The following is a 12,986-nucleotide window of genomic DNA, read 5'->3' as shown; positions in this document are numbered from 1 at the left end:
TTCAATGTTGAATTCAGAAAAAAGCTTGGCCTTCTTCGTCTGTGGGAGGAAAGCACACCAATCCTTTATATTCCGGCACAAGGGGTGGGTTATCACTCTCATTTCAATGGTGAGTATTACGAGGCTTTCTCTGTGATTATCTCATCACTTTACAACAAGCTTCGATTAGAACAAATTTATCCTCTGCGTCATGTTGCCTATGCAGCATTTGAATATTCTGCTTTTTCTTGCTTTTTTGGGCAGCTAAAACTGGGTGGAATCTACCATAGCATATGCCTAAAATCAAAGCCATCGTGTGATGAAGGATGTGGGGATGGACTAAGTCTATCTGTATTGAAATCAAAATATTCCAGATACGAGATGATAATTCCAAAACAACAAGAACAGAACTTCAATTAGTGCTACTACTCAGAAATGAGTGGTTATGTCATTTTAAAGGCTCTTAATGAGGAAACAAAGGAATTCTATTTAGAGAGTTTCAAGTTCCACAAATGGTATTGTTTTATTCAATATTAGTGCCTAGGAGAGTACGTTGCATTACATTTTTGTTTTTCTTGATGATGATAGGTATAAAGTTTATATAATATAGATCATATACATATATAGCTTATAGATAATATAACAATATATAATTACATAATACACATTAATATTCATATTTAATATATTTCTTTAATTTTACTCCATACACACCTGCACACATATGGAGTAAAGATTAGAATCACGAAAGCAACGACCAGCTTTGCCATAGTCAAATAATGAGTTTTTCTTGGCTCCTTGCTGTTTTTCTTGGCTCTCAACATTTATAAGGTAGTATTCCCCAGCGCAGTGTTCAAAAGTGCTCATAGCACATTCAACAATATTCTAATATCTGTCAAAGGTCTTGGGACCATATGATGTATTTTTTTTTACTGTAATTGATACCCCATGTTTCATGAGTTTCAGGTGTACAACTTAGTGATTTGACAGGTTTATACCCGATGCTGCGTTCAGCACAAGGGTAGCTCCCGACTGTCCCATGCCATCCTTGTGACAGTGTCATTGACTGTAATCCTTGTGCTGTGCCTCTTATTCCCACGATTTACTCATTCCATAACTGGACACGTGTATCTCCCACCCTCTTCGCCCATTTTTCCCAGTGCCCACCCACCTCCCTGTTAGTTCATTCTGTGTATGTAGAGATCTGATTATGCTTTATGTTTGTTATATTTTTAGGTGTTAAAGGACAGCTTAGGGTCCATCTATTTCAATCCCAAGCATTTTGTGAAGTGAAACAGAATAAGAAAAGATCCAGGAACTTAACTGAATTTCCCAGCACACCCTCAACTCCATGCTTAGTGACTGAACACTACTGTGGCAAGGACTGAAGACCAGATTCCGAAGGTGCTAAGCTCATTAGCTTAGGATACCTTTGTCCCTTGTAAGGAATGACAGAGCTCCCATTTTCTAAAGATGATCATAATAAAGGTGGCAATAACAATAGATAGCACTTACACATCACCCATATAGCACAGATATGTCTGCACTGGTTTATATGTTTACAAAGGGAGCTTTGATCCTCTGGTCCTATCTGCTGGACCTGAGGTCTACATGTCATACGAACATGCTATGATCATACCATATACCACTTCCATATGACCTACAAGATTAGATGCATGTAAAATTATAACAAGGGACTTCTACTCTGGAACATACTAATCTGGAGACTAATGCAAATAGAAATATACTTTCAATCATCCTATTTTTGCATTTGTATCTGAATAAATTCCAGAGAAGGGATAGTAGAGAGAGAGTGGGGAGAGAATCTCAAGCAGACCCCTTCTGGGCATGGAGTCTGATGTGGGGATCCATTCCATGATTATGAGATCATGGCCTGAGCTAAAATCAACAGTCAGTTGCTTAACTGACCTGCCACGAGGAGCCCCAAATCACTTTTTATAAGTCATCGATTTTGCTCTCAAGAATCACTCAGTTTTTTTTAGAAATTTAATTATTGTTAGTATAATTTCAATATTAAACATACTTAATATATGAAAATTCGTAACCAATTATAATGGACTTGTATAAATACACATAGGGGAAATATTATTGAAATGTGCTCAAATTGAGCTGCCTGCCAAACTTTTTGAGACTTTCTGTGTAACATAAATTTGCAGTGACTGGAAGGGAGGAACGACGTAAGTAATCCTGAAGCTCCACCTCTGTCACTCTTCTTTCATGAGAGGTTTTGCACAATAAAATCTTAGTCACTTAATACTTGATTAATGAATAACGTATTTTTGTTAAAAACAGACAAGTAGAAAGAGGTGAAAAACAAATTGTCCGTTTTCAGGTTGTAGCATGTTGTTTAAAATAATTTGCTGGGGCGCCTGGGTGGCTCAGTGGGTTAAGCCTCTGCCTTCGGCTCCGGTCATGATCTTAGGGTCCTGGGATCGAGCCCCATATCGGGCTCTCTGCTCAGCAGGGAGCCTGCTTCCTCCTCTCTCTCTGCCTGCCTCTCTGCCTATCTCTCTCTGTCAAATACATAAAATCTTTAAATAAAATAAAATAAAATAATTTGCCAAAATGACATAATTTATTTAGTTTTGTATTATTTTGTGACAAAGATTGTATCAAATATAAACGATAGGTTTATTTACAATGAAGACATACATACAGTAGCATCTAAATTCCAAGGAAAACTGATTTGACGGGTGCCTGAGTTGCTCAGTGGGTTGAGCCTCTGCCTTGGCTCAGGTCATGATCTCAGGGTCCTGGAAGCCTGTTTCCCCCTCCCTCTTGCCTGCCTCTCTGCATACCTCTGATCTCTTGCTCTCTGTCGAATAAATAAAATCTTAAAAAACAAAACAAACAAACAAACAAACAAACAAAAACACAACTTTTAAGTTGAAGGATTCCATGGAAGGCAGAATTTTGAAATGAACCAAAAGATCCCACCTCTGGGTATGGAAGTCACTCACATCTCTTTCCTCTTGAAGTAGGTAGAACCCATGAGAACCTTGGGATATCATTCACTGATTCATTTGCATTCTGTGGCAAAAGTTATTTTGCAGATGTAACTACATCCCTTAATCAATTGACACTGAGTTCATTAATAGCGAGATTACCTTGGGCGGACCTGAGTGCTCATGTGAGCTCTCTGACATAAAGTGAAGCCTCAGCTGCTGACCTCCAGAAAGAGTGTAGACAGGTACGTTGTGAACTGACTTAGGGAGCTCAGAGCATCTCTGGCCACCAGCTCACAAGCAAATGGGAACCTCAGTCCTAGGACAGCAAGGAAGTGAATCCTGCCACCCGACTGAGCGCGCTAGTGAGAGAACCCCGGACCCAGGTGCAAACCACAGCCCCAGCCAACACCTTGTTTGCGCCTTATGAGACCCTATCAGAGGGCCCAGTGTCTAGGCTTCTGACATTGTGTGGTTATAAATGGGTATTGTTTTAAAATCCTAAACTTGTGGTGGTTTGTTACAAGGCAGAAGTGAAGCTCTGAATTTGGTGCTGAAAGAGAGCTGTTGCCATAACAGATACCCAAGATGTGGAGCAGCCTTGGGTTAGGTAGGCGTCAAGGGTTGGTTAAATTTTGAGGAGCATGACAGAAAAAGCCGAAATTAGATGGACACAGTAAATCTGGACTCAGAGGGCTGCCAGGGACAGAAGTGGGAGGAGGGGTATGTTGTTAGAAACTGGAGGCTGGGAAGTCTTTGTTTGGCAGTGGCAAGAAAGCTCAATGAAACTGTGTCCTGCAGACATGCAGCAGGCCACCTGGTGAGTGACTAACAGTGACCATGCAGCAAAGCAAATCACCGCGGAGAGCATTGAAGGAATAGCCTGGTTTCTCTTGTTGCTGGCAGAAGCTTGTGAGGGGAGGGGGACCCATGGAGGGGAGAACCCTTAAGCAAAAAGCAATTAGGACCCAGTGATTTTGAAACTTGTCAGCTTCTCTGGGTGGCAGAGGTGTTAAAAATCAGAATAAATGCTGAATGCCGGCAGAGAGTTGAGGTGGGACGCGTGACTGTAGAGCCTTTGCTAAACGACCAGAATCAGAACAGCTCAGTGTCCGTAACAGAAGGGCCCTTTCCAGAGATGAAAGGTGTGCCTCATGGATCTTTCAGTCAAACCAGAGGGCATCCAGGAGGACAAAGGCCATGACCCCTGTCACGTCAGCAGGAGACAAGGAGAGATGCAGGATCATCTCAGAAAGAGTTTGGGTGAGTATTTGAGGACACAACACAGTGAGTTTCAAGCAAGGGCCTTGGGGTTCTTGAGGAAATCACTCTAGCGGAAACACTTGCAGTTTGGACTGAAAGGAGTAGAGTACCGAGGAGAAGGTATCATTAGATCCCCTAAATTCTTGTGGCAGGAAGTTGCCAGCTAAAACTGCTTAATAACTGCCAACATGTGGCAACTTTCAAAGAAAGGAAGAATGACTCCAAAAGAAGCACCAAGAGCCTGGAAGGTGAAGCCCAAACCATCAGAGGGCTTTTCCCAGGACCGGAAACATAGTCCAGCGCCATCCAGCATTCACCCTGCCGAACTTCAAAACTATTACCATTTACTCTCCCTTCCCCCTGTTTCCAGCCAGAATCTCCATGTCCATTACGCTGTGCCTCTGCCACCATTGTGTTTGGGGTGTTAAGGCAGGTGGCTTGTCTCTTGGGTTCCCTGGGTCTCTGGGTGGAGGGAAAAGGACCCCAGGGGCTGCAGTTCAAGGACGGCCCAGCAGCCTCTTCGGCGCCACAGTTAGATGGTTTGGACATGAGGTTTGGGACTTTGAGTGAGTGCTGCATTGTGATGTCACTCGTGGGAACCTTCAAAAGGGGAGAATCTGTTTTGCATCCATGAGGGAAGAGAAGCCCTGGGAGTCCGTGGGTGGGCCGTGATGGGCAGAATTTTGTGATGACCCCAGTATTTCCACCTCCTGCTATTCAGGCCTTGTATATAACCCTCCCCTTGTGTGCAGGAAGAATCTGTATCATGGGATGTCATGTTCTATTTTGTGACAAAAAGGATTTTGCATAAGTTGATTCTGAATTAATCAAAAGGGAGACTATCCTGGTGGGTTGGACTCTAAACAAAAAAATATTGATAATAGTCTTTAAGCTCTTTTAAAAGAAGTTGGAAAGGTCAGGGATGGAAGAAGTCAGAGTAATTCTAAGCTGTGATGAATATTCCTGCTACCTTAAAGAAGCACGCTGACCAGTTATAGAGAAGGCAGAGTAGGGTGGGTGGGCTTTGGGAACTGAGAATGTCACCCAGTTGAGAGCCAGGAAAAAAGGAGGAGCCTCAGTCCTTATAGTCCCAGAGACTGAGCTCTAACAACTTGAATGAGCTTGAAAGGGACCCTCATGTTGCAGTTGAGTCCCAATCCTGCTGCCTCCCTGATGTTGGCCTTGTGAAACCCTAAGGAGAGAACCTACTCAACCCAGACTTCTGACTTACTTAACTGAGATGTAAGTGGGTGTTGTATTAAGCCAGTAAGGTTGTGGTACTTTGTTAGTCGTCAATAGAAAACCAAACACCTTCCTATTGTAATGATGTACACTTTTGAGTGCAAGAGATAATCTAGATGTCCATCTACATATGTTACTTACATATATTAACTAATATATTATTATTTATTAACTGTTTATTGCCATTTCTAGAGGTTTGGTAGTTGAGATGTGACAAGGTAGAATGGTAGGAAATACATAAAAATAATCACTCCAACATCAGCGTGACCCTAAAAGTTAAGTAACCACCACCACTATGTTATTAACTTAGTCATCAGGGTTTTCATTTTGATACTTGCTTGTATGCTATCATTTGTTCTTTTGTTACTTCCGCAAACATGTGAGCACCCAGGCGCAGAAATGAATGGATGGGTTGCTACCGCACTCACTCAAACTGAACTCCAGCCTGTGACTCACTTCAGAAAATGTGGATTTTTGTCTGGTACTCTGCACCACACTGTGACCACATACGTCCTCAGTTACTTTAGTAAGTTACCCACTGAGACACTGTATTTTAAATGCCCGGCTCTTCTTTTGTAGGGGATTTTTCTTCTCTCTCCAGCCTTGGTTTAGATTAGTAGAATCTTTATGCTTCGGCCACAGTGATCAGTTATTATTTCATGGTTCAGTTTTATTATCCTTTCTTGTCTGGAGCCTAACTTGGTGGCTATCTGCCTCTTGTATACACAATTTGCATTCTCTCCTCGGTAGTGTGCCTTCCCAGTTTTGCTATATACAAGTACACTTGTCATAGGACCTCGGTAAACTAACTTTGGTAGATCCTAAAGGGGGAAAAGTATATAGATATTTGATTATGAATGTAAAATGCACCACGTTCAGTGGCACTCTGAGATTATACATCAGAAAATATTGATGATGATCAAACTCACAACAATAATATTTAATGTCCTCTCCAGAAAAAGCAAGGCCAAACACACTTACAAGGTTAGGGTAAATGGTAAGACTAAAAAGCATTGTATTTACATGTATTTCATGAAAGGAGAAAAAGTGGTATTTATTACAGGCAGCCATGTTACCAGTTATAACACAGACCAAAATGTAAAGTGATGTGTTTACTGATAGAGATCTCCATGCCTCACTGTTATGGCTTGGTGTGTTTTAAAAAGTTTAAGACTACTTCAATGATGCAGGAAATATTTACTTATATCTCTCCGACAGCTGCGTCCATACCAGATGGCATAGATTGAAAGATCAGTAATACACAAAATAGGCTGGGAAAATTTCGGCACATATGTCTGATTTGGGCCTGTCTTCTAAAACAGACATAAAACACTTTACAGACAAGGGAACATATCAGATAGACAAATATACAAATTTTAAGATATATATTATTACAAAAACATAATTAAAATTCAAAAAGGAAAAGCTGAATTGAGCAATTGGCAACAGAAACTGCAGGCAGTGGGTAAATATTCTGAACTGATAAGGAATAAAGATTGCATAAGATGAGTAGAGAAAGTTATATAAGCATACCAAAAGAAAATGGGGCAGATAAAGTGAAAATTTCATATCCAGAGAAGCTAAATGACTTGTTGGTACAGGAAACACACACCTATCCATATTAGTGAACAAAGAGATGTAAATTCCAATAGGAAAAAGACATCATTTTCATCTATCAAATTGCTTTACAAAAATAGCAATAATAAAATACCCAGTTTTGGAGATAGTGTAGTAAAATGAGAATAGATGTCTGATGGTACAAAAGGAGAAGTTTTACAGGTTTAAAAATTTTTAAAAAGTGTACTGGGTGTTTCCGTTGGTTAAGCATCCGGCTCTTGGTTGCAGCTCAGGTCATGACCTCAGGATCCTGGGATCGAGCCCCACAGTAGGCTCCCTGCTCAGCACAGAGTCTGCTTGAGATTCTTTCCTCTCCTTCCTCTCCCTCCCATTCTGCTGCTCCCCTTACTTGCATGTTACCTCCCCCCCCGAAATAAATAAGTAAAATCTTTTTAAAAATCATAAAAAACAAAAAGATTAAAAAATAAAATTAAGATCTCTCCTGTAGATCTAAAAAATTAACCTAAGAGTATATATATATATATATATATATATATATATATATATATATATTAGTACATCTAAGTACATTTAGAATCATTTAAAAAAATGAAACCTGCTTAAGTTAATGGTTAGATGGTTCTTGGAACCTACATATACTCTTTTCACTCTTATGATTTGTGTATTTCTATCAACATGTGTGATAAATGTTTAATATAAAGTATCTACTATATGTGCAATGCATGTGTATAGAAGGCAATGCAGTTAAGGTAGTAATAGTGATTATTTTTAGGTGATGAGGTTTTTTGATTCTCTATGTTTTGTGATTTTCCTACAATGAACAGTTTTTGTTTTCGTAAATATTTTTTAAAGCAATAAATAAAACTTTTGACATAAATGACTTTCTGAAGGGATGTATTAAATCTGAGAAGAGTATATATGCCACATCACACACACACATTTTTAGGTAGGCTCCATGTTCAATGTGGAGCCCAATGCGGGGTTTGAACTAATGACCCCAAGATCAAGACCTGAGCTGAGATCAAGAGTTGTACATTTAACCAACTGAGTCACCCAGGTGCCCCATATATACATTATTTTCTATATTGAGAAAATCAAGATACATCTGCAATGTCAGGAAATGATAACCAATCAAGAGGTTTTTTGGGGAGTTGTAATAATGCCAACACATGAGGACAGGTCACTATCTTATGACCTGCTCTTTTAGACTAGATAATTACCGTGGTCTACATTAGAACTTCTCAACTTTTTACCTCTAAGACCCTCTCACCTGATGACTTGTGTATGGCATGACAGATGCTCCTGGGTAAGCCTACATTTTTGTAATGTTCTTAGAACACTAGAGCTCATGCAGTCCTTCCTCTGCTGGGTGACATGAGTAAATCTTTGAGTTTGTGCTGATATTTGAGACGCTGTATGTAATTAGAAAATGTTGCTTTTGGGGCACCTAGGTGGCTCATTGGGTTAAGCCTCTGCCTTTGGCTCAGGCCATGATCTCAGGGTCTTGGGATCAAGTCCCACATCGGGCTCTCTGCTCAGCAGGGATCCTGCTTCCCCCTCTCTCTCTGCCTGCCTCTCTGCCTACTTGTGATCTCTCTCTCTCTGTCTGTCAAGTAAATAAGTAAAATCTTTTTTTAAAAAAAAGAAAGAAAGAAAGAAAACGTTGCTTTTGCTCCATTTCACAAATCATGACTCAGGAGTTGCTGGGTGTCCTGGTGGAAAACCACTGCCAGGCCACGTCAGAGATCTCATTGTTCACTTTTCCCATTTCTGACCTTCCTGACCCTGACCCTGTTGCGATGTTGTTTGGCCACACCTACATCAACAGTTGTGTTCTGATTACCCTCAGAAGTAAGCTACTAGGTTCAAATATATGTTTTTAAATATATGTGTTCAGAACAGAGCAAATGGTGGTTGCCTATTCTGTTAATTAATGGGATAATAACATTATGGAAATTTTCATAATCAGTAGTTTCTTACTTGCAAATTTAATGACGACTTTGAGCAAGGAATTATAATATAAACTTGTATAGTCTGCTAGGGACCCAACCTTCCTTTTAAAGCATGTGGTTGAGTCCAACTGTAGCATGAAGAAAACAACTATCAGAGATATTTTAATATTTGAAGTTAATTATTGGTGGACATTTATTATTGACTTGGTCATTTAACTCCAATTATGTTTTTAAATAGTAGGCATGTAGATATACAGGTCAGTGGAATAATTAATATTTTAAAATCAATTTCCTTGGGTGGCTTTTTAGACTAAAATACTCAAATCATGTTGGTTTCTATATGTATTTGTTGAATTACTTAGAAAATTTTGCAAAATTTTCATTGAACTTTTTAGGTCAACATTGTCTTTAGTTGTCAGTCTGCTGGGGAGCCTGTGCACAAGAATAAAGGCAGTAAATTCCTTCTAATTTTTGGTAGACTCCTCGGGGATAACATATATTGATTTCTTTGATTCTGACTTTACAGCTGGTGTAGTTTATGTCTACCACGGAAAGTAGACTTTGTATAGACATTGTATGCAGACAGAAAACTATTGTTCTGAATTGTTAGCCTTTGAACTAGGAGAATCACAAACTCGAGGTTATGATGGCCCATGTTTTCTCCACTCTACTCTTTATTTACCTCAGTTCCCATTTTTCAGACTTGGCATGTTTGACAATGAAACCAAATATAGTAACTTTAACAGAACAGCATGTCTCTACAACTGTTGCAGACATGGTTACAACAGTCATGAAAATGAAGCCTGAGACACATGTCCAAGTACAATAACCATCAGAGTACTGACCCCAAAGAACCGTAATATCCTCCTTATGGTCATGCAGTCCTGTCTGATTACAGATGATGAATAAATCATCATGTAGCCGACCCAAGGCAGATGCAACATAGTATAAAAATGTATACTCATTCTTGGAATCAAACAGAATGGATAAGATCATGATGTGGTTCATGTCCTATGTGAAGAAAGAAATGGCCTCTGTGGAATATACTTTTCTCATGAAGATGCTTTTCTTTTCTTAATATAATGTGTTTTTGGAGACGTAGCAATATGTGATTCTAGCAGAAAGATTGGGGAAATCTAATAAATGTGAGTGGGATTAGACTCAAATTGTGAATAGATTGTCTTGTATTTAAAAGAGATTAGCGAAATAAGTCAAGCAGAGAAAGACAACTATCATATGATCTCCCTGATATGAGGAAGTGGTGATGCAACATGGGGGCTTAAGTGGGTAGAAGAAGAATCAATGAAACAAGATGGGATTGGGAGGGAGACAAACCATAAGTGACTCTTAATCTCACAAAACAAACTGAGGGTTGCCGGGGGGAGGGGGGTTGGGAGAAGGGGGTGGGATTATGGACATTGGGGAGGGTATGTGCTTTGGTGAGTGCTGTGAAGTGTGTAAACCTGGTGATTCACAGACCTGTACCCCTGGGGATAAAATTATATGTTTTTAAAAAATTAAAAATTTTAAAAAAAGAGATTAAAATGTATCTTAATAATACTGGATATTTTGACAGATAACTAAGTCACATTGGAACATAGAGTTTTGGAGGTAGATACTGATCTTTCAAAAAAAAATATTTGAAGATGATAAAGGAGGCAAAGAGAAGAGGCACAAATCTATTTCTGGCCTGAAATCTGGTCATCATCTTTCAAAAAAAAGTTCATTTCCTCTAATTGCATAGCCTCAGGGACCTTTTAAGTTTAAAATGTGGTGGCAGGGGGAGTTTTTCCATTTATTTTAGGGAAAAGGAAAACATATATATAAAATATATATATATATATATAAAATTTTTCTGTAATTAGAATATCATGATTAAAAATGATACTTAGCAGCAAGCTATACACTTTTGAATCCAGTTTTTGAAGTTTTTGAATTCTTACTGAGATGCTTACTCATAATTGTTATCTCTGATGTTTTAGATTTTTCTTCCCTTTAGTTCATTAAGAAAAGTTTACCTCTTTCTTTTTTTGAAAAAGAAGAGATCAAACAGAGATCACAAGTAGGCAGAGAGGCAGGCAGAGAGAGATAGGGGGAAGCAGACTCCCCACTGAGCAGAGAGCCCGATGCAGGACTCGATCCCAGGACCCTGGGATCATGACCTGAGGCAAAGGCAGAGGTTTTAACCCACTAAGCCACACAGGCACCCCAGGTTTACCTCTTCCTTAGAAATTAAAATGATCATCAGAATTTAATGGGAAGTTTGCCCTCCATATCCATTTTACTATTGAAAAGTTTTTGCTCTGATGCCTGTCAGTCAACCGGTATTTAGTAAGCATCTCCAAAACGCACGTGTTATTCAAAGCCCAAGTGATAAAGCAGTGAATAAGAAAACTCCCTTGCTTTACCTTTTTATAAGAGGAGGAAAAAGATGTACGGGTACATTAGGTAAAGAAGATAAACTCTAATCCTAATAAGTACTGTGGGAAAACAACAACACTGGGTAACATGGTGGGCAAGGGTGTGGCTCTGGGGGTCCCAGGGTTATGGTGGGTGATGTTGGAGTTCAAGAGGCAGCTGGGTCAATATTTTGGAAGAGCAGAAGGGGTCCTGAGAAGTTTGGGATTTAATCTAACCTTTTAAAGTAAGGTTTCAGAGTGTTTGAAAGTGGGGTGAACCACGGTCTGATTTATAGTTTTAAATGACCAAGTTTCCTCTGGCGGCTGTGTCCATGCATCTGCTATAGGAGGGAAGTTGGTGACAAGTGCCCGTGAGCCACCTGTATCAGTGGAGATGACGGCAAGAACTTGGTAGATGGATTGATGATAGAGAGATAGACAGACAGACAGATAGGGCAGAGACAACTAAAGGCTTTTTGGATGTGGGTATTGAGGGAGAAAGGGCCCAAGAATGACCTCAACCTTCAATGTTAAGGGCCGAGAGGATGGGGGATAGTCCTGTTCCTTATTAACGTCAGGAAGGTGTGAGGGGAAGAATGGGTTGGGGAAAAGGTAGTTAAAGAGGATTAAGTTGGCAGCTGTTTCTGCAAGCCTGTCCACACATTTTCCATTTGAGATGGTACTTAGAATCCCAAGTGGAGATGTTATATAGGAGTTCGATGGTTTGGTATAAAGCTAGCTGGGAGACAGAGCCAGAAGGGTGAGCCCAGGAGAAAAGAGAGTGTCAGAGACTTTAAGTCTGCTGGGATCCCCTAGGGGAAGACCATGGACAGAGAAGAGAAGGGGCCTCGGATGATGACCCTGGAGACTTGACTACAGGGTTCTGAGAGGCAGAGAGAAAATCCTCTCTGTCATCTAAATCAATTAAAATTATTGAATAAAAGTAATTGAATTTCCAACTATGCTAGATCTCATTCCTTAGTATGAATTCATTACTTAAATATATAATGTGGATATGTATCCCATTTACATATTTGTGATAAATTTAAGCTTTATTTCCATCTCCCAGGCAAAGGAGGGAGGCTGATAGGCTCTAGAGCATCTTGAGTGTCAGAAAGTTTTCATAAGTCAGTGTCTTCAAGGCGGATAAAAGTTGAATTAAAAAATGGAAGCAAGGACATGTAAGTGTTCTCCAAGCTACGCCCTCACTCTCCTGCAGCTCCGCACATGTCTGTGACCATTTCCACTCCAACTTCACATGGGAGAACTCACAAGGGATAATGACGAGAAGTAGAAGACCCAGTGATATGGGTGTGTGAGAGTGTGTGTGCACGTGTGGCTGCAACCACACAGGCCAGAACAGAGGGGTTGGGCTTTTGACAAACTTCATGTCAAAGAAGTTGAAGCACCTGAGGCTGGCGAGAATCTGGAGTTTGTGCGTGGAGAGAACAAGACTCGGGTCAGGAGGTGTGGAGGGAGCATCTGAGCTGTCGTTTATACGGTAGAATCAGTAAAAGGATCATCATTTCTATTTCTTGGTGGATTATCACGTCCTTTGACTTTGAATGAACCCACAAATGATAGTTTTATGAACCATAAGACACACG

General features: G+C 40.0%; 1 protein-coding gene across 4 annotated transcripts in view; it reads left to right on the top strand.

Annotated features, from left to right (window-relative positions):
• Positions 1-12,986, top strand: part of NETO1 (neuropilin and tolloid like 1) — a 117,823-nt gene that overhangs the window by 77,024 nt on the left and 27,813 nt on the right. The window lies entirely within an intron of this gene.

The sequence above is a fragment of the Mustela putorius genome, unplaced genomic scaffold (genome assembly GCF_011764305.1).
Source record: "Mustela putorius furo isolate JIRA1106 unplaced genomic scaffold, ASM1176430v1.1 tig00000835_pilon_pilon_pilon, whole genome shotgun sequence".
In the NCBI taxonomy this organism is placed as follows: domain Eukaryota; kingdom Metazoa; phylum Chordata; class Mammalia; order Carnivora; family Mustelidae; genus Mustela; species Mustela putorius.
The sequence above is the reverse complement of the archived record's forward strand: the minus strand, read 5'-3'. Positions and strand labels throughout refer to the sequence as shown.